Source organism: Lithobates pipiens, unplaced genomic scaffold (genome assembly GCF_037356315.1).
Source record: "Lithobates pipiens isolate NorthernLeopardFrog02 unplaced genomic scaffold, aLitPip1_a1.2 Scaffold_16, whole genome shotgun sequence".
NCBI lineage: Eukaryota > Metazoa > Chordata > Amphibia > Anura > Ranidae > Lithobates > Lithobates pipiens.
Genome location: NW_027507748.1, coordinates 202256247 through 202281258, shown reverse-complemented (window position 1 = coordinate 202281258; position 25012 = coordinate 202256247). Strand labels below are relative to the sequence as shown.

General features: G+C 45.9%; 8 non-coding genes across 8 annotated transcripts; all 8 read right to left on the bottom strand.

The window, feature by feature from the left end:
* Positions 1-5978: 5978 nt before the first annotated feature.
* Positions 5979-6193, bottom strand: LOC143986422 (small nucleolar RNA U3). The gene has a single exon (XR_013276516.1). It is a non-coding gene; the product is annotated as a small nucleolar RNA U3 (small nucleolar RNA).
* A 689-nt stretch (positions 6194-6882) lies between these two features.
* Positions 6883-7097, bottom strand: LOC143984914 (small nucleolar RNA U3). Its single transcript, XR_013275248.1, has one exon. It is a non-coding gene; the product is annotated as a small nucleolar RNA U3 (small nucleolar RNA).
* Positions 7098-7797: 700 nt separating this feature from the next.
* On the bottom strand, positions 7798-8012 carry LOC143986421 (small nucleolar RNA U3). The gene has a single exon (XR_013276515.1). It is a non-coding gene; the product is annotated as a small nucleolar RNA U3 (small nucleolar RNA).
* A 692-nt stretch (positions 8013-8704) lies between these two features.
* On the bottom strand, positions 8705-8919 carry LOC143985273 (small nucleolar RNA U3). Its single transcript, XR_013275551.1, has one exon. It is a non-coding gene; the product is annotated as a small nucleolar RNA U3 (small nucleolar RNA).
* A 6466-nt stretch (positions 8920-15385) lies between these two features.
* Positions 15386-15600, bottom strand: LOC143985032 (small nucleolar RNA U3). The gene has a single exon (XR_013275348.1). It is a non-coding gene; the product is annotated as a small nucleolar RNA U3 (small nucleolar RNA).
* Positions 15601-22642: 7042 nt separating this feature from the next.
* Positions 22643-22857, bottom strand: LOC143986430 (small nucleolar RNA U3). The gene has a single exon (XR_013276524.1). It is a non-coding gene; the product is annotated as a small nucleolar RNA U3 (small nucleolar RNA).
* Positions 22858-23542: 685 nt separating this feature from the next.
* On the bottom strand, positions 23543-23757 carry LOC143985113 (small nucleolar RNA U3). Its single transcript, XR_013275417.1, has one exon. It is a non-coding gene; the product is annotated as a small nucleolar RNA U3 (small nucleolar RNA).
* A 692-nt stretch (positions 23758-24449) lies between these two features.
* On the bottom strand, positions 24450-24664 carry LOC143985170 (small nucleolar RNA U3). Its single transcript, XR_013275467.1, has one exon. It is a non-coding gene; the product is annotated as a small nucleolar RNA U3 (small nucleolar RNA).
* Between the last annotated feature and the right edge of the window lie 348 nt (positions 24665-25012).

The following is a 25012-nucleotide window of genomic DNA, read 5'->3' as shown; positions in this document are numbered from 1 at the left end:
TGCAGAAGTCATGCGACTGCGAAAAGAATTTTCACCGATTTGTGCCTCCCTCTTTAAGAACCATGTCAAGTTCACTTTGGCCTATCCGGCGATTTTGCACGTTACTCTTCCCAATGGCACTCTCCGCACCTTCAACTCACCCTCTGAAGCGGAACGATTCACCAACTACCCCGCAGACATGGATACCACACATGACCCCTTGATGCTGAGTCCCTCTGCTGATCTGGCTGCCACCCCCCAGGCCCCTACTGGTAATCAGCAGAGCCCCTCCAAACCACCATACAAGCGCAGTCGCTCCACCACCCAGCGCCCGCGCTCTGAGTTCCGCTGAACTTGCCCTCTGATTCCTCCCGGCTCCACGCCTGGATATTGGTAACATTAAAAAGTGTTTCCACTTCTTGGTACTCTCAGCCACTACTCTTGCTGTGAGGTCAGCAATGGGATGCTTGCCTAAGAGATGGTGCTTGCACACTGTTATTTTGTTTTATACTTCATGTTCCTCTTATGTTTGTTTATAACTGGGGCTATTATCCCTATTCTTGAAAATGTCCATGTTATGTTGTTTTAGTTTGGGGTATTAGCCCGCCTATTTCACCTGCACGATTGGTTTTCCCATTTTTTTCATGCAGCTATCATGCTGCCCATCTAAAACATTGGGGTTTTCCCCCCTTCCCCTGCCCCCCCAGTCCTCCCCCACCTCCCTGTCAGAGATACTGATTTGTACTCTCTCCCTTCCCTTACCCTCCCCCCTCACCCTCACCTCCCCCGAGGAGTATTTCCGGCCTCTCCTAGGGGGCTAATGCACCCGCTGGGAGCCGTGTGCCTTAGATGCAACCCGTGTGGAAAAAGGTGAAGTGGGCTACGGCTACTCTATGGTGGATACACCTAACGTGTTCTGTTACAATTCGTACTCTCTGGTTCTGTCCCCTTTTATTTTCCTTTCTCTTTCCCGCTAATGCTTTCCTTTTTTCTTTCCCTTCCGCCTGTACCTGGTTACCCTTGGGGGTCTCCTCACATATGCGCACTCCCTGGAATATTTCCGTCTATCTCACTGTTGACTTAATGCCTCTTTTGCCAGCTATTACCACCCCTGATGAACCCTATGGCTGATGCCTCCAAAGACCAATTTACTGTAGTATCATGGAATGTTAAGGACCTTCGATCACCTTCCAAACGCATGAAAGTCCTCCGTCATCTGAAGCGCTTACAAGCCGATGTGGCGCTCCTACAAGAGACCCACCTGACTGACGGAGATCTTTCACGCCTTCGCAAACTCTGGGTTGGCGAAGTTCTGGGTTCCCCGGCTGTGGGTCGCAAGGCGGGGGTGGTTATTCTGCTCCATAAACGACTGCAGTATACCACTCGTGACGTCCGTATAGACTCGTGTGGTCGTATGATCACCTTGCACCTGACCCTAGCCTCTAAAGACATTGCTATAACTAACGTGTATGCGCCCAACTCCCCCGACTTGTTGTTTTTCAGGGAGCTGGGAGCCTGGATCTCCCAAGCATCTGAAGCACTCCACCTGGTAGGTGGGGACTTTAACTCGGTCATGTGTCCCTCTGAGGATAGGACTTGCAGTAACTCCCGTAGCCCTACACCTTTGGCCCAAACTGACAGTGACACAACCCCCCTTGCCCGTACGTTTACATCACTAAATTTCACTGATATATGGAGATTGTCCCATCCTGCGGATCGTGAATTCACTTTTTATTCACCCCCCCACAAGTCGTTTTCACGTCTTGACTATGTCTTTGCGTCCCCTGCTCTCCTGCCGAAGGTGAGCGATCCTGACATCAAAGACATGGCCATTTCAGATCATTGCCCTGTGACGGTTAGCCTGTTAAATGTGAAACCTTCCTCTTCCTCGCCCATATGGCGCTTCCCCTCCTATCTGGCCAATAACGAGGACTTCAAACAAATGCTACTCACTAGTTGGACCGAATATACAGAAACGAATGGTGAACATATCGCCACTCCGAATCTCTTCTGGGAGGCGGGCAAAGCCTTCCTCCGAGGCAGGATTATAGCTTATGTGACACAATACAAGAGGCACTCAAAGCAACACTATATACAAGCTAGCGATAAACTTCGCTCCATGCATCTTGAGCTCCTACGTAATCGCACACAGGCTAATGTCAGGGCCTGGCAGTTAGCCAAACAGGACTTTGACCTCTGGGCGGAAAGGCAGGAGAAGATTGCCTCCTCCTTTTTGTCCATGCGCCTTCACAAACATGGCAATAAAGCGGGTAAGCTTTTATCCCGGCTATGTGCGGGCTTTAAAAGGCCCGCCCATATCCATGCCCTGAAGCACCCCGACGGATCCATTGCTACCTCCTCTAAGATGATAAGCCAATTACTGACTGACTACTACTCCTCCCTATATGCGGAGGACCCCATTGACCATTCAGTCGCTGACCAATTACTCTCGAGGGTGAGATTGCCACAGTCGACCGGACCGCAATTAGACGCCATAAATGCCCCTATTACCCTGGACGACATTCGGTCTACAATAAAATTGATGTCCCCTTCTAAAGCACCTGGCCCCGATGGCTATTCAGCCAAATTTTATAAACTTACCCGAGACTTTATACCTGCCACTCTTTCCAAAGTGTTTACAGCCCTATGGGACGGTGGTTCTTACCCCCCTATGGGTTCTCAGGCTTACATTAAGTTAATTCCCAAACCGGGCAAGGATCCCTTATGCCCAGGTTCGTATAGGCCCATTTCCCTTATAAATGTTGATGTTAAAATACTGTCCAAAATTATAGCTTCACGCCTAGCTACCATTCTCCCTACCCTCCTGCACCAGGCCCAATCAGGATTCACGACTGGCAGATCAGCGACTTTAAATATCCGCAAGGTACTTCTGGCACTGGAAAGAGCGAAACTATGCCCAGAACAGGACTTAGCCATCATTTCCATTGACGCCGAAAAGGCTTTTGATAACATTAACTTTGCCTGGCTATTTAAGGTACTGCAAGCCTTTGGCTTTTCGGGTCCGGTTACGCACTTCCTCTGCCAAATGTACAATGCCCCGACTGCCAGATTAGTTACTCCAGACTTTGTTTCGCCCACCATCTCTCTCACCAAAGGGACAAGACAAGGGTGTCCCTTATCCCCTCTATTGTTTAATCTAGCGATTGAACCCTTATCTAGACTTCTAAACTCCCCGGACGGTGTCAGCGGAATTGCGTTTGGGGACCAGAACCTTCAATCTGCGCTTTTTGCGGACGACATTTTACTTTTTTCGTCTAATCCCCCTGCTGATTTTGTTAAACTCCGTGACCTGTTTGCAGCGTATCGCCTTTGCTCGGGATTTAGAATCAATTTTGGTAAAAGTGAAATCCTCTCCTTAAATTTGCGAAAAGCCATCTCCTGGCAATCATCCTCACCCTTTGCAATGGCACGACACCACATCACCTACCTGGGAGTGCGCATAGGTCGAGAGCCCTCTTCCCTTTATACCCTCAATTACCCACCCTTGATTTCTAAGATTGTGCAGGAGCTGGAGGCTTGGGCAGGCCTGCCGTTATCACTTTTTGGAAGATGTCATCTCTTCAAGATGGTCTCCTTTGCGAGGATACTCTATCCGATGCAGACCATCCCACTCCTCCTTAAACACTCTGATGTGCAGAAAATACACAAAGCTTTGTCCGCTTTTCTCTGGGCCAATAAGAAGCCACGCATTGCCCTTCAAAAATTGTGTCTTCCGAAGCCTGACGGGGGTGCAGGCCTGCCCAATCTCCGTTTCTATAATCTCTCGTGCCTCCTGAGACAGGGCCTTGACTGGATAGCGGGCAAATCAAGATACTCCAATCACCACCTTGAGAAGGCGTTGGTACATCCTTACACGCTCTCTGCGATCCTTCATTCCAACGTTCGCGCTTTACCACCTCATCTTAAATGTAACATCCTTATTCGGGACACTGTGGTGGCTTGGAGGGAAGTTCGGAGGCTCCTGGGATTACCCACTAATATTTCCGCTCACCTACCTATTCAAGGCAACCCCATGTTTCCGCCCTCTACCATCCATTCAGCTTTTGCCCACTGGGAGCAACGGGGTCTACTCAACATGGCATCCTTATATGAGCACTGGCGAGGAACACTCAAATCCTTCCAAACATTGTCTCAGGAATTCTCACTGCCTTCTCACCATGCGTTTTATCACCACCAACTGCTGAGCTACCTGAAGTCAATTGGAGGAGTACGTCCGGACTGCCTCTGCAAATCGCATTTGGAGACTGTGCTTCGACAGGGTGATTATTCCATCTCCACCCTATACTCTCACCTAATCAACTACCAGGCGGAAAAGTACCACGTTGCCCCCTTCAAACAATGGGCCTCTGTATTTAATGATATGAACCTACCGGAAAGGATACTGAAAGGATACAGACTTGTTTACAAACTGGTCATCTCGGAGAAGTGGAGAGAAACTCAATTTAAGATCACTCATAGAGCCTATTACCCATTCCGTAATAACACCACAGATCCCTCGCAAGCCAAATGTCCCTGGTGCTCTCTGGATCGCCCCACCCTACTACACCGTTTCTGGGATTGCTCCTTCATATCAGCCTTTTGGAACTCAGTCTTGGACTATATCCAACTCGTCACCGGGACACATGTACCTAAGGACCCGCTGATCTGCCTGTTTAGCTGCGACCCTCCACCCGTGTCACTAACCTCTCCGAGTCCAGTTACCCTTTCCCATTGGTCTCACCTATGCCTGCTGGCGGCTCGCAGGACTATTATGAATTACTGGATTTCCACAACTCCACCGAGTCTAACAGGTGTTCAACATACCCTCCTCTCGCTGTTTCACATAGAGCGACTTGATGTTATATCATCCCACTTTGTTTCCACTCCCCGCTTCTTTGCCAGATGGAGGGCTTATATCGAACAATCCTTTAACTCCGAGGAAATTAATACTATTATTTCCCCCTTTCACTATACAAGCTGGTACCTACAACGGGACATTGGCAATGCATTGGGGAAACTCAAGCTGACATCACCCCCCGCCAACTCTTCTCCTTCACAGGACCCCGCTCTCTTATTGGATCAACTACCACAGGACACGCTTGACCCTATCTCTTCTGCACTGGAGGACATGCAACCCTCTACTCACCCTTCTGCATCTCCATGACCCTTCCTGGACTCGGATTTCTGTTTGTACCAAACATTAGTGTTCTTTTACTGTCCTACATGTAGGGGTCTTATGTATGTATAGATGATACTGTTTCTCATCTCCATGTTTTTTTTTTTCTTGTTACCATACTGCAATCGGATTGTGAAGTGATCCTCGCCTCCCAGGGTACCATTCCCTATCTCCTTTCCCCCCCCACCCGCCTCCCCCCCCTCCTTTATCTTTTCTTTCTTTTTTCTTCTCTTCTTCCCCTCTTTCTCATTTTCCTTTTTCATTTTCCTCTTTCTTGAAAGATTACACTGCTTGATATTGTGGCCCTTTGGGTCGATGGGGTGTAATACTCCTTCTCTCCTGTATTGTTTTACATTCTCTCGCATATATGTCTTTTGAGAGATACTGTCTTACTGTTCGACTGCTGTCTATTGTTTACATTTTTCTTTTATGCTCAATAAAAATTTATAAAAAAAAAAAAAAAAAACAGAATGATCTGGCATGTTTCTTTTGCTTCCGAAAGAATGGTTTGTCAGTGATGACAGTATTTTCTTTATCTTTTTAACATATAAAGCACCATAATTTTTCCTTGGGTTCCGTGAGCGTTGTTTCAGTTTTGCAATTCCTCCAAGCGCAGAAGCCAAAGGAAAAACATTGGCAGCTACTGCGTGTCACACTGCAAATAATCTTCCCACATAGAAGTATAATGTCATTTTTTTCCTTTCCATATAGCAATTAACAAAAAAAAAAAAAAAAAAAAAGGATAGTTTTCAAAAAAGACCAAAACACAAACTTGCAAACTCAGCTGTTTTTGAAACAAAAATAGACATTTAGCATTCAAACAACCACTCTGAATGAGTTCCAGCCAGCCATCTTCCCATCAGGAAAGATGACCAAGTCATCAAATGGTGGCAGCATCTGCAGAGAGCAGTACTGCCAACAGCAGTCCTAATGAGACAAGAACCCTAAAATTCATCATCGTGGAAGGTGAATATGGACACTTTCAAGCACATTTCTCCCTTTGCATTCTACAGAAATGATTCCTGAAAGTATAGTCCTACCTTGACAAAGCAAAGATTTCAGCAACATTTTAATCACTATTCCTTCAACAAATTGTGAACATGTTTGTCAACCTCCAATGTAAACTACTTTTAGAAATCAAGTAGTAATAATTAATATGCCTGTTTGCCAATGTCCTATTCTAAAGAAAAATAATTTAGCAATTCTTTTCTCTCAAATTGTAACATTTCTTGATGCCTTATATTGGCTATCTTGATTCTTTTGGATGTCCTTTTGGTAAGCCGAGCAAAGTTTTAACAGCACCTCACAGTCTTGTTCAGCGCAGTAACAGGAGAAACTAAAACGCAGATGGAGTATTTTTGTTTCCACCTCTTTAAAAACAGAATGGTCTGGCATGTTTCTTTTGCTTCCGAAAGAATGGTTTGTCAGTGATGACAGTATTTTCTTTATCTTTTTAACATATAAAGCACCATAATTTTTCCTTGGGTTCCGTGAGCGTTGTTTCAGTTTTGCAATTCCTCCAAGCGCAGAAGCCAAAGGAAAAACATTGGCAGCTACTGCGTGTCACACTGCAAATAATCTTCCCACATAGAAGTATAATGTCATTTTTTTCCTTTCCATATAGCAATTAACAAAAAAAAAAAAGGATAGTTTTCAAAAAAGACCAAAACACAAACTTGCAAACTCAGCTGTTTTTGAAACAAAAATAGACATTTAGCATTCAAACAACCACTCTGAATGAGTTCCAGCCAGCCATCTTCCCATCAGGAAAGATGACCAAGTCATCAAATGGTGGCAGCATCTGCAGAGAGCAGTACTGCCAACAGCAGTCCTAATGAGACAAGAACCCTAAAATCCATCATCGTGGAAGGTGAATATGGACACTTTCGAGCACATTTCTCCCTTTGCATTCTACAGAAAGGATTCCTGAAAGTATAGTCCTACCTTGACAAAGCAAAGATTTCAGCAACATTTTAATCACTATTCCTTCAACAAATTGTGAACATGTTTGTCAACCTCCAATGTAAACTACTTTTAGAAATCAAGTAGTAATAATTAATATGCCTGTTTGCCAATGTCCTATTCTAAAGAAAAATAATTTAGCAATTCTTTTCTCTCAAATTGTAACATTTCTTGATGCCTTATATTGGCTATCTTGATTCTTTTGGATGTCCTTTTGGTAAGCCGAGCAAAGTTTTAACAGCACCTCACAGTCTTGTTCAGCGCAGTAACAGGAGAAACTAAAACGCAGATGGAGTATTTTTGTTTCCACCTCTTTAAAAACAGAATGGTCTGGCATGTTTCTTTTGCTTCCGAAAGAATGGTTTGTCAGTGATGACAGTATTTTCTTTATCTTTTTAACATATAAAGCACCATAATTTTTCCTTGGGTTCCGTGAGCGTTGTTTCAGTTTTGCAATTCCTCCAAGCGCAGAAGCCAAAGGAAAAACATTGGCAGCTACTGCGTGTCACACTGCAAATAATCTTCCCACATAGAAGTATAATGTCATTTTTTTCCTTTCCATATAGCAATTAACAAAAAAAAAAAAAAAAAAAAAAAGGATAGTTTTCAAAAAAGACCAAAACACAAACTTGCAAACTCAGCTGTTTTTGAAACAAAAATAGACATTTAGCATTCAAACAACCACTCTGAATGAGTTCCAGCCAGCCATCTTCCCATCAGGAAAGATGACCAAGTCATCAAATGGTGGCAGCATCTGCAGAGAGCAGTACTGCCAACAGCAGTCCTAATGAGACAAGAACCCTAAAATTCATCATCGTGGAAGGTGAATATGGACACTTTCAAGCACATTTCTCCCTTTGCATTCTACAGAAATGATTCCTGAAAGTATAGTCCTACCTTGACAAAGCAAAGATTTCAGCAACATTTTAATCACTATTCCTTCAACAAATTGTGAACATGTTTGTCAACCTCCAATGTAAACTACTTTTAGAAATCAAGTAGTAATAATTAATATGCCTGTTTGCCAATGTCCTATTCTAAAGAAAAATAATTTAGCAATTCTTTTCTCTCAAATTGTAACATTTCTTGATGCCTTATATTGGCTATCTTGATTCTTTTGGATGTCCTTTTGGTAAGCCGAGCAAAGTTTTAACAGCACCTCACAGTCTTGTTCAGCGCAGTAACAGGAGAAACTAAAACGCAGATGGAGTATTTTTGTTTCCACCTCTTTAAAAACAGAATGGTCTGGCATGTTTCTTTTGCTTCCGAAAGAATGGTTTGTCAGTGATGACAGTATTTTCTTTATCTTTTTAACATATAAAGCACCATAATTTTTCCTTGGGTTCCGTGAGCGTTGTTTCAGTTTTGCAATTCCTCCAAGCGCAGAAGCCAAAGGAAAAACATTGGCAGCTACTGCGTGTCACACTGCAAATAGTCTTCCCACATAGAAGTATAATGTCATTTTTTTCCTTTCCATATGGCAACTACTTAAAAAAAAAAAGAAGCATAGTTTTCAAAAAAGACCAAAACACAAACTTGCAAACTCAGCTGTTTTTGAAACAAAAATAGACATTTAGCATTCAAACAACCACTCTGAATGAGTTCCCGCCAGCCACCTTCCCATCAGAAAAGATGACCAAGTCATCAAATGATGGCAGCATCTGCAGAGAGCAGCATTGCCAACAGCAGTCTTAACGAGACAAGAACCCTAAAATTCATCATTGTGGAAGGTGAGTATGGACACTTTCGAGCACATTTCTCCCTTTGCATTCTACAGAAATGATCACTGAACGTATAGTCCTACCTTGACAAATCAAAGATTTCAGCAACATTTTAATCACTATTCATTCAACAAATTGTGAACATGTTTGTCAAAATCCAATGTAAACTACTTGTAGAAATCAAGTAGTAATAATTAATATGCCTGTTTGCCAATGTCCTATTCTAAAGAAAAATAATTTTGCAATTCTTTTCTCTCAAATTGTAACATTTCTTGATGCCTTATATTGGCTATCTTTATTCTTTTGGATGTCCTTTTGGTAATCCGAGCAAAGTTTTAACAGCACCTCACAGTCTTGTTCAGCGCAGTAACAGGAGAAACTAAAACGCAGATGGAGTATTTTTGTTTCCACCTCTTTTGATTAAAAAAAAGCAACTTTATTGAGCATAGTAAACAGGATAGTGACATCATTGTGTAGCGCAACAGGCACTACCACCACTAACAAGTGCATTTCACATACAAGTGCTTGAAATATACAGATAACTGCAGAGGGAGACACATGAGACACATAGCAATGAGAAGGCTTTAACAAGGATGTATAGTGAGGGGGGGGGGGAGGCAGTCCCCATGAAAAATCTGTAAGTATAACTGATTGAAACCAGCTAGCCCTCAACACTACAGGTGGAGGTGTCCTCTAACCACTTGTCCCAGATTTTATTATATTTATGGGGACAGCCCCTGTGAGTGTACAACAGTTTATTGTGGGGGAGAGTGATATTGATCGCTCTGATCCATTGCTGTGTAGTAGGGGGACATCCTCTCAACCATGTTTTGGCGATCTGCAATCTGGCCTGAAACAGAGTCTGTTGCAGAAAGATATTAAGATACTTTTCGCCGTCAGACAGAGAGAGGAGCCCCAAGAGATATTGTCTAGGGCATAGAGACACCGGGGAGCCCATGCGATCGTGGAGGAACTGGACCACCTGTGCCCAGTATCCCTGTATAATTGGGCATGCCCAAAGTAAATGGTAAAAGGAGGCATCCGAGGAAGCACAGCGGGGGCAGCGGGGATCATGTTCAGGTCTGTATTTGGCTATACGATGAGGTGTAAGATAAGACCTGTGCAGGACATAGAGGTGAGTGAGGCGGTCCGAGAGTTTAGGTGACACTATTTTGTGGTTCGCTAGAGCTTCGTCCCAATCCTCATCTGACACCGCTCCCAGATCACCCTCCCACCGAGAACGGACCTGAGAGGCCACGGCCGAGGCAGTGGGAGCCAGAAGGTAGGTATACAGTCGTGAAATTAACTGTGCATGTTCGGAACCCAGCACTAGGTGAACCAATGCCGGAGTTCCGATTCTCGGGATACGATTGGCAAACTGGGTGTGGAGCGCGTGCCGGAGTTGAAGATAACGGAATAGCATGTGATTGGGTAGGGCGAATTCGTCCTTGAGGTCCTGGAACAATTTAACCATCCCATTGGAGACTACCTGTGAGAGATAGATGACCCCCCTGTTTGCCCACAACCCGGGATCCGGGATGAGGGCAAGATCTGGCATATCAGAATTATTCCAGAGGGGCGTGTGAGAATGGGGGGAAGGGGTCTGTCCTAGCCGTGTTGCGAGGTGCCAGATTTTACAGTGGTGAGAAAGCATGAGGTGCCTATCCCTAGGAGCGGGTGGGAGGGGGAAGGTGCAAAACAAAAGTTGGAAAGGGTGAGTCAGCGGGCCTGGGATCTGTGAGCATACCAGGGTAGCGTATCGGGTTCTGTCCGTGTGGTGGAAATGGAAAAAGTGGGAGAGTTGCGACGCGATATAATAAAGGAAAAGATCTGTCAGGGCAGTCCCACCAGAATCCGAGGGGCATTTTAAAACCCGCCACGGCAACTTATGTGGGGACGAACCCCAGATAAACGTGTTGAGGATAGATTCCAAAGCTTTAAATATGCGAAGGGGGAGGCGTATTGGTGTCTGCCAAAAAACATATAGAAGCTTGGGGAGGAGTATCATCTTGACTAAATTTATTCGGCCCATCACCCCAAGGGGGAGACGGGACCATATTTGCGTTTTAGATTTTAGGGTGTCAAATAGGGGCTCGACATTGAGGGCAAGGTAGTCTGGGAGGGACCTGGAGACGTGCACTCCAAGGTATTTGATGGTACTTGCCCTAGCAAGCGGGAGAGCCGCCTGCTCGGCGGTGGGGGGCCCCAAGTCTAACGGTAGTATTTGGGACTTGGTCCAGTTAATCTGAAGCCCAGAAAAGGCTCCAAAGGCCGTGATGGTTGGCAGGGCCGCCTGCAATGAGGGGCCAGCATCCGCCAAATAAAGGAGCATATCGTCCACGTAGAGACTGACCACCTCATGCAGGCCACTGCAGCGAAGACTCCTGATGTCTGGGTGGGTCCTAAGGGCCATGGCCAGGGGCTCCACCGCCAAAGCGTAAAGCAGCGGCGAGATGGGGCAACCCTGACGGGTCCCCCGGGAGAGTGAGAAGGAAGGGGAGATCCTACCATTTACCTGGATACGCGCCATGGGGGCGTAATAAAGTAGCTGGAGCCATTTAATAAAGTTGGGACCTATTCCAAATCTGCGCAGGCATTCCCAGAGGTAACGCCACTCGACAGTATCAAACGCCTTGGCGGCGTCCAGGCTGACAACCACCCTGGAGCCAATGTCAGAGTGTTGGGCCTGGAGATTCATGTGAAGCCTCCGAAGGTTGAAAGCCGTGTTCCTCTGGGGCATAAACCCGGTCTAGTCGGGGTGTATCAGGGAGTGGATTACTTTGTTTAGGCGTAGGGCAAGGATTTTGGCCAAGATCTTTACATCTAATTGGAGCAGGGATATGGGTCTGTATGATTCGGGGAGCATCGGGTGCTTGCCCGGCTTAGGTATGAGGACTATTAGGGCTTCACCCATAGATCTGGGGAGGGTGCCAGAATCAAATATGTGCGAGTATAATTTGGTCAGTTGGGGGATCAGGGTCTCACTAAACTGGGCATAGAACTCCAAGGGCAGGCCGTCGGAACCCGGGGCCTTAGAAGTAGGGAGTAGTGACAGGGCCTCCGCTACACAATCGGAGGTGATGGACGCTTCAAGTTGGAGTTTTTGCAAGGGCGTGAGGGAGGGGAAGGGAACAGTGCCAAGGAACGCTACGAGCTCATCCTGGGAGTACTGTGCGGTAGAGGAGTACAGGTCCGAGTAGAAGGACCCAAACACTTCCGCCACCATATCGGGATCAGTGATGACATTTCCACTGGCATTCCTAAGGGACACCACCACCGTGGCCGGTGATCCAGATGGGCCATGTAGGCCAGTAATTTGCCCGCGCGTTCCCCGTATTCAAACAAGCGTTGTTTAGCGTAAAAAATGCCTCGTCTAGCCTTTTCGTGATGGAGTTGTGTCGTGACCCTGGCCTGCAATTTCATTAGGGAGGCGTTAGCCTCCGACGGGTCAGCCTGAAAGGCCAGTTTAAGAGCATGCAGACGCTCCTCCGCTTGTCCAAGTAGGCGTTTAGAGGAAGCCTTGTGCCTGGAGATGCGTGTGGTAAGGATCATGCGGGCATGCACCTTGAAGGCCTCCCAGACGGAGCCGTACGAGGCAGAGCCCGCGTTGGTGTGGAAAAAATGGTCCCACTCACGCTGGACGGAGTCCAGGTCCGGCAGGACAGTGAGCCAGAAGGGATTAAGTTTCCAACCGTGGGGTCCAGGGGGGTTCGGCATACGCAACCGGACCCAATAGGGGGAGTGGTCGGAGAGCACCCTGGCCTCAAACCCCACGTCTAGGAGGTGGGGAAGGAGAGGGGGCGAGATAAGTATCAGGTCTATGCGGGACATGGCGGAACGGGAGGGAGTAAAACAAGAATAGTGTGCTAACGAGGGATGTCTGTTTCTCCATGAGTCCATAAGGGCAAATTCCGCTAGAAACCTCCCAAACCTAGTGACACCCAGGGATGGGGGTGAGGAGGCCAGAGGGCTCAACCTATCCAGTAGGGGGTTTATAACCATATTGAAATCCCCTGCCCAAACAGCAGGCACCGAGGGGTACCGGGCCATAAATGTGATACCCTGCTGCAACACAGTAAAGGCAAATGGTGGGGGGATGTAAAAAGCAAGGATAAGGAGCTCCAGACCTCCAATAGTGGCGTGCAGAAATAAGGAGCGACCCTGGGGGTCCGATTGCAGGTCATGCAGCTGAAACTGAGCTGTTTTAGCGATCAAGACCGCCACACCCCAGGAGTTCGAGGTGTGAGGGGCTTGATAGAGCCAGCCCACCCACGGTTTCTTAAGACACAACTGTTTTTGTCCCACTAAGTGAGTTTCAACCAGGATTGAGACCTCTGCCCGTTGAGACTTAACATGGGACAGGACTGCAGCCCGCTTAGCTCTATCTCCCAGACCCCTAACGTTCCACGTCAAAATCTTAAGGGACGCCATAGTCCATGTGAGGGGCGCATGTATATACAGATCCCTCCATTCCCACCAGCATTGGCACACATAATAAGAACCCCATGCCCAGCAGGTGCATATCCCGCCCCAGCAGCCCGGGTCGCCGGGACCCCCCCGGGAGGGCCCCCCGGAACAAACAGGGTCAAAACCCAGTAGTCACGACCAGCACCGGGGTGGCACAGGTCAGGGGGGAGCCCGGCAACCACGGGCAACCGTAGCAGCGAGCACAAGCACCACCGGGGAGGAGAAAGTACAGCAGTTAGTATAACATGAGTCCACTTGCAGCAAAGGATTGAAAACAGCAAAATGCACAAAACAAAAAACAACAAAAATACTGCATTGACACTGGTCCGGCTAGGCAGGTTCAACTCTCCAGCCACCTCCGGAGGCGGAGGGGTAGAGGCCGGCCAGGGAAACTCAGGCTTACAGGCAGCTGCAGGTAGCTGAATACACGCCAATGTCTCAGAGTAAGCTTTAGCAGGGGGGCGAAAAAACTGTAGAGCACACATCAATTTCTGGGGGATTCAAACCAGTCCCAAACAGAACGGGCTAGCGAGGGCCGCCCGAGGCACAATGACACGGTTGCGGGCATGTGGCGTAGGAACTGGGCACACAGTGCAAGGGCCGAGGGGCAGTAGGAAGTCTATGGGGGAACCAGGAGGAGAAGGGGAGGCTTTACAGGGTGGGGGCAGCTAAAACTCACATGTCCAGGTCTTGCGCACTGTCCGTGGGCCAAACAGGTGGTGTCCGGGAGCCAGGCTTCAATGATCAGGCCGGCCAGCCTCGCCACGACGTTCCAGCCAGGCGAAGACGGCCTGCGGATCCTCGAAGAAATGCGCCCTGCCATCCCTGGTCACACGGAGGCGAGCTGGGAAGAGCATCGCGTAGGGCAGGTGGAGCACAGGCAGCTGACGCTTCGCCTCGGTGAACTTGGCTCTTCTCTTCTGCACCTCAGCGGAGAAGTCCGGGTACACCGCAACAGTCACGTTTTCAATCGGGATGTTACCCCGCTCCCGGGTGAGTCTCAAAATGGTGTCGCGGTCGCGGAAGTTGTGGAACTTGGCGATGAGGGTTCTCGGTGGGGCCCCTGCCGGGGGCGGCTTTGCGGCAAGGCGATGGGCGCGTTCCACCACGAAGGTCGAGGAGAACTCCTCACGGCCGTAGGTAGTGATCAGCAGATTCTCCAAATATGTGGGGGGATCGGGACCCTCACTGCGCTCAGGTAAGCCCACAAACCGGAGGTTGCACCTCCGGAGACGGTTCTCCATATCGTCCTGTTTGAAGAGGATGGAGTTCAGCTGAAATTGCATCTGCTCGGTGGCAACCTGGAGAGGATGCAGGCCATCTTCCACGTGGCCAACCCGGCGCCCGGTCTCCGACACCCACTCCCGGAGCCTGTGGATGTCCTGCCATATCAAGGAAATGTCCATCTTCACCTCTTCGATCCTGGAGGTGAGGGTTGATTAGCAGAGCGCTATGGCCTCGAGCACGCGGGCAGTATCGTTAGCAGGCTGCTCACCACCCTCGGGAGGCTGGACGGCGCCATCTTCCTCAGCAGGGTCGCGGTCCTCCCGGCGGTATTTGTCCAGCCTGGAAGCCTGGAACGAATACCGACCGCCGCAGGCACCGGGACGGGGCCCGATCGGGCCCCCCACCCGCGGGAAGGCAGGGACGTATATTTACGCCCATATGCCTGCCCGTGCCATTCTGTCGACGTATATCGTCGTGCGGCGGTCGGCAAGTGGTTAAAAACAGAATGGTCTGGCATGTATCTTTTGCTTCCGAAAGAATGGTTTGTCAGTGATGACAGTATTTTCTTTAGCTTTTTAACATATAAAGCACCAGAATTTTTCCTTGGGTTCCGTGAGCGTTGTTTCAGTTTTGCAATTCCTCCAAGCGCAGAAGCCAAAGGAAAAACATTGGCAGCTACTGCGTGTCACACTGCAAATAATCTTCCCACATAGAAGTATAATGTCATTTTTTTCCTTTCCATATAGCAATTACTAAAAAAAAAAAAAAAAGGATAGTTTTCAAAAAAGACCAAAACACAAACTTGCAAACTCAGCTGTTTTTGAAACAAGAATAGACATTTAGCATTCAAACAACCACTCTGAATGTGTACCAGCCAGTCACCTTCCCATCAGAAAAGATGACCAAGTCATCAAATGGTGGCAGCATCTGCAGAGAGCAGCACTGCCAACAGCAGTCCTAATGAGACAAGAACCCTAAAATTCATCATCGTGGAAGGTGAGTATGGACACTTTCGAGCACATTTCTCCCTTTGCATTCTACAGAAATGATCCCTGAAAGTATAGTCCTACCTTGACAAATCAAAGATTTCAGCAACATTTTAATCACTATTCATTCAACAAATTGTGAACATGTTTGTCAAAATCCAATGTAAACTACTTGTAGAAATCAAGTAGTAATAATTAATATGCCTGTTTGCCAATGTCCTATTCTAAAGAAAAATAATTTTGCAATTCTTTTCTCTCAAATTGTAACATTTCTTGATGCCTTATATTGGCTATCTTTATTCTTTTGGATGTCCTTTTGGTAATCCGAGCAAAGTTTTAACAACACCTCACAGTCTTGTTCAGCGCAGTAACAGGAGAAACTAAAACGCAGATGGAGTATTTTTGTTTCCACCTCTTTAAAAACAGAATGGTCTGGCATGTTTCTTTCCTGAAAGGCTCCATGGCAGCATACGTGTGGGTAGCCCCGCCTCCACGATTACCCAATAGGACCCAACTCCCATAAATCTTTGCTCCCGGCTACTACCAGTGTTCCTTTTTTGTCCTCCCCAGTAGGACCAGGTGGTTTCTTTCCTGGAAACAAAACTTCACGACGATCGATTGGCTGATTGACTGAGAATTTTTCCTCCGATAGGCCCTGAGTGTTAAGCAGGGTATGGAGTGTATTTGCAGAGTAGCGCTGAAGAAAGGATTTCCTACCTGAGTGCGCCCGGTCTGTGTCCCGTTGCTATGGGTGACCATTATCTGCTCGGAGGTGCGGCGTGTGTGTCCCAGTCCGTTCGGCCAGGTGATCGTTGGTGGAGTGGTGAGCTTTTGTCTATCCATGGCAGCATTGTATTTATGTGTATTTTCTCCTTTTGTTTGTCTAGCGGTCTCCTCTATGCTGTTTGCGGTCGCTTCCGCGTTCCAGCAAACCTCTCTCCTACTTCCGGGTTATGCAGGCGTTCTGCGCATGTGCGAACCCGGTATGAGACCGAGGCTTGGTTCCCGCGTGAGCGCCTCGCGTCTGACGTTGGCAATGACGTCACGGGCGCCAAATTTAAAAGCCTCTGGAAGCTGTCAGAATGCTGGGAATGTTTGCAGTGGTCGCAGCGACTTCCCAGGGCTGTCAGTGCGGCGGTTTAAGGTAAGAGCATGTCCCTTAGGCTAGGGAAATGCTTACTTAAAAATAAAATAAAAATTATTTTTATTTTTTTCTCTTTGGTTGCAGTATTTCTTAAAACTGTTGGTTTATTTTGGAATATGGACGCCTTACTGCCTCCTAGTGACCAGCCCGCTCATGCTAGGTAGGTTGCTAGTATTCATGTTTTTTATATAATGGAGAGAGTTTTTGGCATAGGTAGGATTGACTGTGTATCTTTTTCTCTCTCTGTCTGTTTTATCTTTACAGCCCTTCTGGGTCTGATCCACAGCCTAATATCTCTAGACGCAGTGGATCATCAAGATCACACAGCCATAAATCCTCCTCAAGGTCTAGCCAGCATAGGTCAAGGTCTGAACAGCGTGACAAGAATTATTCTCACCCCCCTGCTGCTCACTCCAGCAGGCATACGGAAAAATCATGCGGGGGGTGCAGGATGCCTGTTCCATCAGACAAATCCTTATGCGATCACTGCTTCTCCAAAGCTGCAGATGAAAGGGATGGTGCAGACCAGCGTTTGGAGTCATTAGTAAGACGGGTTGTGAAGGAGTCCTTGCAGGAGAGGGACGCTCTACAGCTGTGTGAATCCCAGTCAGAATTATTGGCTCCTCCAACCGGAGAGAACCTATTGCAGGAGACATGGGAATCCTCTCAACCAAGTCGCCTATCTGCTCCTATCTCAGACAGTGAATCTGACTGTGAGGATCCTGGTTTAGGTTTTGACTATGGACTGGTGCCTTCATTGGTCAAAGCAGTGAGAGAGGCTCTGAAGTGGGAAGACCCTGTTACTTCCCCACCAAAGCAGAGAAAATTCTTTAAACAGCTCAATAAGGAGCGACAATATTTTCCTTTCCTTTCATAGTTGGGTGACATTATCACCGAGGAATGGAGCAAGATGGAAAAAAAGGGGTCCATGCAGTCAAAAATCCTGAAGTTATACCCTTTTAAAGAAGAGGATGTGAAGCACCTGGAGTCAGCACCACTGGTGGATGCAGCGCTCATGCGTTTGGTGAGATATGTAACCCTACCTTTAGAGGATACGGTATCTTTTAAAGATCCTTTGGAAAGGCGGATCGATTCAGATCTTAAAAGGATATACCTGACTTCTGGAATGGCTTGCAAACCAGTGCTTGCAATGGCAGGGGTATCTAAGGCCATAGAATCCTGGGCTGATTCCGTAGAAGAATTCCTGAGGGGTATTTCTATTGAAACAGCCAAAAACTCCCCTATTCAAGAAATCAGGATGGCGTCTGCCTTTTTGGGGGAGGCATCTATTGATGTTATTCGCCTGATATCTCGGGATATGTTAGCAGCGGTCTCATCACCCCGTGCGTTATGGCTCCGTCCATGGCTGGCGGATCCAGCATCCAAACAGGCCTGGTGCCGTATTCCTTTTGAAGGGGCATCTTTGTTTGGTAACAAGCTGGATACTGCCATATCCCGGGCTACAGGTGGGAAATCTGGGTTTCTTCCCCAGGACAGGCGTCTTCAAAATCAAAAGCGTCCATTTCCTAGAAGACAAGGCCCTGATCGTGCCAGGGAGGCGCGGAGCTATAGACCTGGTCGAGAATTCTCAAGGTCATGGAGATCCAGGCAGTCTTCTTTCAAAAATACCTCAAAAGGGGGTTCGTCCGGCAAGCAGGATTCCGCAAAATCCTTTTGAAATTGGGCCTGCTCAAACTTGTCAGGTGGGGGCTCGTCTTCTCCACTTCAGGCATGTTTGGGCGGCCTCAATTCGGGATTTTTGGACAGTAAAAACAGTTTCCTCAGGTCACAAGTGAGGTTTTATCAGCACCCCAAGGCTAAGATTTATTCCCACAAATCTTCCAGAATCAAAAGAGAAGAAACAAGTCCTATTGACCTACGTGAACTCTTTTTTTTTTTTATAAATTCTTTATTTTCATAATATAGTGATACAGTCTTTCATTTCTAGACACATACACATCTACATCTTATATTTAAACCAAGCCGTTCATAATTTCATCGTGCTAGATTTCTCCTATTACATTACCTATTTCCTTATATTCACTATTATTATTTTTTCTTTTTATCCCCCCTTAACCTGGTATAGCCCTGGTTATTTATCTTTGAAGAGAAAGAAGCAAATAATAAAACAACAGAAAATAAGAAAACGAAGAGAGAGAGAAATAAATAAATAAATAAATAAGTAAATAATAAAATGTTCTCCTTTAGCCTCCTCCCCCTCTCCCATCCCCCTCCTCCCCCACCCCTCCCCAAGAAAGAAAAAGAAAAAAAAACGAAAACATACAGGGATCAGCATCTACTGGTTTTGTTCCCTATATGAAATATAGGGTTTCCATACTTCATGATACCTATCTTCTTGCTCTTTCATTATCATAGTCAGATTTTCCATTTGTTGAATCTCCGATACCCTGCTCATCCATTGTGATTTGGTTGGAGCCAGCGTCGTTTTCCATAAAACTGGAATGCATGCTTTTGCTGCTGTAAGCAAATGCCTTAAGAGAGATTTTTTATATTTTTCTATAGATAACGGAACATCGTGCAATAGAAAAGCCGCCGGATTTTCCCCAAGAGACACATCTGTTATTTCCTTTACTGTTTCCGATACCATCTTCCAGAAATCTACGTGAACTCTTTACTGGATTAAGGCGCAGCCGTTCCCGTTCCAGAAGAAGAACGTGGAGAGAACATGTATTCCCCTCTGTTTCTGGTTCAAAAGAAAAACGGCACATGGAGGCCGGTAATAGATTTAACCCATCTCAATTCCTTCATTCGCAAAGAGAAGTTCAAGATGGAATCTCTGCTTACCATTCAGCAGTCAGTGTATCTGGGGGACTGGATGATATCAGTCAACTTGAAGGACGCTTACTTCCATGTCCCCGTGGCAAAGGAGTTTCAACAGTACCTCCGCTTTGCGGTAGGCAATCAACATCTTCAATTTACATGTCTTCCCTTTGGGTTAACAACGTCCCCACGGGTTTTCTCCAAAGTTCTTTTGGCAGTTGTGGCCTTTCTCAGAGTCAAAGGTGTTCGTCTCCACCACTATCTCGACGACCTTCTTCTGCTATCCCAGAACAGAGAGCAGCTCTTGGAGCACAAAGACCTAGTCATCTCCACTCTACAGGAGTTCGGGTGGCTTCTGAACTTAGAGAAGAGTCACCTAGATCCAACTCAGTCTCTTGTTTTCCTAGGGGCGCAGTTCAACACAGTGGAAGGTACTATCGCCCTTCCAGAAGAGAAGGTTGGAGTCATACGAGACAGGATTCATGCAGCCCTTGCTTCATCCCATCTCTCGGCTCTCCAATGTCTGAAGGTGATTGGCACAATGTCAGCCACCATTCCCATGGTAAAGTGGGCCCAGTGGCACACTTGTCCCTTTCAGAAGGGGTTTCTACAACAGTGGGACTTATCCAGCCAGACACAGCGCATATTCCTCACTCCAGCCATGAGGACGTCTCTTCTTTGGTGGCTGCAGGGGAAGAACCTGCGCAACCACCATTCGATCATTCCCATCTCATGGGTCACGGTAACTTCAGATGCCAGCAACCGAGGATGGGGTGCTCACTGCCTTTCGGATGTCGCTCAGGGCAGGTGGACATTTCCATCACAAAGAGTCGTCTCCAATGTTCTGGAGCTAAGAGCGGCCTTCCAGGCGCTTCGGTCATTCCACCATCTGACAGCGAATGCCTCGGTCATGCTAAGGTTGGACAACACAACCGCGGTGGCTTACGTAAAGAAGCAAGGGGGAACTCGCAGCAGGTCCCTGTTACAGGAGATGGAGCCGATAATGAATTGGGCTCAGAAGAATTTGTCCAACCTTTCTGCAGTCTACATCCCAGGGGTGCAGAATGTTCAGGCGGACTTCCTATCGCGTGTCGAGTTGGACAACAACGAATGGTCCCTACACGGGGAAGTAGTCGATTGGCTCCTGACCTTAGGATTGTCCCTGGAAGTCGACTTATTCGCTTCCCCGTGCAATCGGAAGCTTCCGAAATATTACTCAAGGTTCAGGGATCCTCAGGCATATGGGATAGATGCCCTCACAGAACATTGGAAGTTTCAGACAGCTTATGCCTTCCCTCCAGTTCCGGTGATCCTGCAGTTCCTTCGGAGGCTCAGGACAGAGAAGGTGGAGATTCTCGCAGTGATTCCATTCTGGCCCAACAGACCTTGGTTCCCTCTTCTGCTGCTCCTCAGTTATCAAGAGCCAGTTCCCCTGCCTCTCAGGCCGGATTTGCTATCTTAAGGCACAAGGTTACATCCATGCCCATCATGTCTGCACCTCAAGGTATGGTTTTTGAGAGGGAAAGGCTAGAAGCTCTTGGTTGTCCGGAAGAAGTCATTCCAACCCTTCTCAATTCCAGACGCGGGAGTACTAATAGGGTATATGAGCGCATATGGTCCAAGTTTTCAGCCCATATGTCCTCCAGAGAAAATTCTTGCAGTTCTCCAACAGTACAAGACATAGTAGGCTTTCTCCAAACAGGCCTTGATTTACCTTTAGCTATCAGTTCATTGAGAGTCCAAGTGTCGGCTATTTCAGCCTTTACGGGTATTTCCTGGGCAAACCATGCACTGGTATGACAATTCTTCAAGGGAGCTATCAGGCTCAGACCCCAAAGAAAACCAAGGTTTCCTAAATGGGACCTCCCTTTAGTGCTGGATTTTCTTTCAAACCTTGGAAAGGATTTTACAGAGCCTCTGTCCATAAGGGATCTCACTCTCAAGACCATCTCCTTAGTAGCTATAACCTCAGCCAAGAGAGTTTCTGAGATTAGGAATCTAGGTTCGGAGGAACCTTTTCTGACTTTCTTTCCAGACAGGGCAGTATTGATTCCCATGTTGGGATCAAATCCCAAAGTAACCTCGGTCTTCCATGAGAATCTGGAAATTGTGCTTCCCAGTTTCAAAAACTTAGAGAGTCAGGATGTTCATCCTCTGGACGTAGGACACGCGCTTAAACAATATTTGGAAGTCACAGCTCCTTTTAGACAAACAAAATTTCTTTTTGTTCTCCCTCATGGCAAGAATAAAGGATTGCGAGCTTCGGCTAGATCTATCTCTACCTGGATCGTTCAGATCATTCAGAGGGCATACAGAGCAAAGGGCTTGGCTCCTCCTGAGGCATTAACGGCTCATTCAACCCGGAGTATTTCAACGTCGTGGGCAGCTTCTCGTCATGTGGCGCCTGAAGTTATTTGCAGAGCAGCCTCTTGGTCTTCCATTAATACCTTTGTTTCTTATTACTGTGTAGAGCCAGCGGCTCTGTCTTCTGTTAATTTTGGTTTGCAAGTTTTGTCGGTTGACAATGCTAAATAAACTTTTGTTCTTTGCTCGACATTTTGCCCACCCGGGTGTGTTTGGCGAGTTATTTCCCACACGTATGCTGCCATGGAGCCTTTCAGGAAAACGGAAAATTTATATCAAATACTTACCGTAATTTTCCTTTCCTGATAGGCTCCATGGCAGCAGGAGTTCCCTCCCAAATGTCTGGAGTTGGCTAGTTACGGAACACTGGTAGTAGCCAGGAGCAAAGATTTATGGGAGTTGGGTCCTATTGGGTAATCGTGGAGGCGGGGCTACCCACACGTATGCTGCCATGGAGCCTATCAGGAAAGGAAAATTACGGTAAGTATTTGATATAAATTTTCCGTTTTTGCTTCCGAAAGAATGGTTTGTCAGTGATGACAGTATTTTCTTTATCTTTTTAACATATAAAGCACCATAATTTTTCCTTCGGTTCCGTGAGCGTTGTTTCAGTTTTGCAATTCCTCCAAGCGCAGAAGCCAAAAGAAAAACATTGGCAGCTACTGCGTGTCACACTGCAAATAATCTTCCCACATAGAAGTATAATGTCATTTTTTTCCTTTCCATCTGGCAATTACTAAAAAAAAAAAAAAGCATAGTTTTCAAAATAGACCAAAACACAAACTTGCAAACTCAGCTGTTTTTGAAACAAAAATATACATTTAGCATTCAAACAACCACTCTGAATGAGTTCCCGCCAGCCACCTTCCCATCAGAAAAGATGACCAAGTCATCAAATGGTGGCAGCATCTGCAGAGAGCAGCACTGCCAACAGCAGTCCTAATGAGACAAGAACCCTAAAATTCATCATCGTGGAAGGTGAGTATGGACACTTTCGAACACATTGCTCCCTTTGCATTCTACAGAAATGATCCCTGAAAGTATAATCCTACCTTGACAAATCAAAGATTTCAGCAACATTTTAATCACTATTCATTCAACAAATTGTGAACATGTTTGTCAAAATCCAATGTAAACTACTTGTAGAAATCAAGTAGTAATAATTAATATGCCTGTTTGCCAATGTCCTATTCTAAAGAAAAATAATTTTGCAATTCTTTTCTCTCAAATTGTAACATTTCTTGATGCCTTATATTGGCTATCTTGATTCTTTTGGATGTCCTTTTGGTAAGCCGAGCAAAGTTTTAACAGCACCTCACAGTCTTGTTCAGCGCAGTAACAGGAGAAACTAAAACGCAGATGGAGTGTTTTTGTTTCCACCTCTTTAAAAACAGAATGGTCTGGCATGTTTCTTTTGCTTCCGAAAGAATGGTTTGTCAGTGATGACAGTATTTTCTTTATCTTTTTAACATATAAAGCACCATAATTTTTCCTTGGGTTCCGTGAGCGTTGTTTCAGTTTTGCAATTCCTCCAAGCGCAGAAGCCAAAGGAAAAACATTGGCAGCTACTGCGTGTCACACTGCAAATAATCTTCCCACATAGAAGTATAATGTCATTTTTTTCCTTTCCATATAGCAATTACAAAAAAAAAAAAAAAAAGGATAGTTTTCAAAATAGACCAAAACACAAACTCAGCTGTTTTTGAAACAAAAATAGACATTTAGCATTCAAACAAGCACTCTGAATGAGTTCCTGCCAGCCACCTTCCCAGCAGGAAAGACGACCAAATCATCAAATGGTGGCAACATCTGCAGAGAGCAGCACTGCCAACAGCAGTCCTAATGAGACAAGAACCCTAAAATTCATCATCGTGGAAGGTGAGTATGGACACTTTCAAGCGCATTTCTCCCATTGCATTCTACAGAATCGATCCCTGAAAGTATAGTCATACTTTGACAAAGCAAAGATTTCAGCAACATTTTAATCACTATTCCTTCAACAAATTGTGAACATGTTTGTCAAAATCCAATGTAAACTACTTGTAGAAATCAAGTAGTAATAATTAATATGCCTGTTTGCCAATGTCCTATTCTAAAGAAAAATAATTTTGCAATTCTTTTCTCTCAAATTGTAACATTTCATGATGCCTTATATTGACTATCTTGATTCTTTTGGATGTCCTTTTGATAAGCCGAGCAAAGTTTTAATAGCACCTCACAGTCTAGTTCAGCGCAGTAACAGGAGAAACTAAAACGCAGATGGAGTATTTTTGTTTCCACCTCTTTAAAAACAGAATGGTCTGGCATGTTTCTTTTGCTTCCGAAAGAATGGTTTGTCAGTGATGACAGTATTTTCTTTATCTTTTTAACATATAAAGCACCAGCATTTTTCCTTGGGTTCCGTGAGCTTTGTTTCAGTTTCGCAATTCCTCCAAGTACAGAAGCCAAAGGAAAAACATTGGCAGCTACTGCGTGTCACACTGCAAATAGTCTTCCCACATAGAAGTATAATGTCATTTTTTGCTTTTCCATATGGCAACTACGTAAAAAAAAAATAAAGCATAGTTTTCAAAAAAGACCAAAACACAAACTTGCAAACTCAGCTGTTTTTGAAACAAAAATAGACATTTAGCATTCAAACAACCACTCTGAATGAGTTCCCGCCAGCCACCTTCCCATCAGAAAAGATGACCAAATCATCAAATGGTGGCAGCATCTGCAGAAAGCAGCACTGCCAACAGCAGTCCTAATGAGACAAGAACCCTAAAATGCATCATCGGGGAAGGTGAGTATGTACACTTTCAAGCACATTTCTCCCTTTGCATTCTGCAGAGATGATCCCCGAAAGTATAGTCCTACCTTGACAAAGCAAAGATTTCAGCAACATTTTAATCACTATTCATTCAACAAATTGTGAACATGTTTGTCAAAATCCAATGTAAACTACTTGTAGAAATCAAGTAGTAATAATTAATATGCCTGTTTGCCAATGTCCTATTCTAAAGAAAAATAATTTTGCAATTCTTTTCTCTCAAATTGTAACATTTCTTGATGCCTTATATTGGCTATCTTTATTCTTTTGGATGTCCTTTTGGTAATCTGAGCAAAGTTTTAACAGCACCTCACAGTCTTGTTCAGCGCAGTAACAGGAGAAACTAAAACGCAGATGGAGTATTTTTGTTTCCACTTCTTTAAAAACAGAATG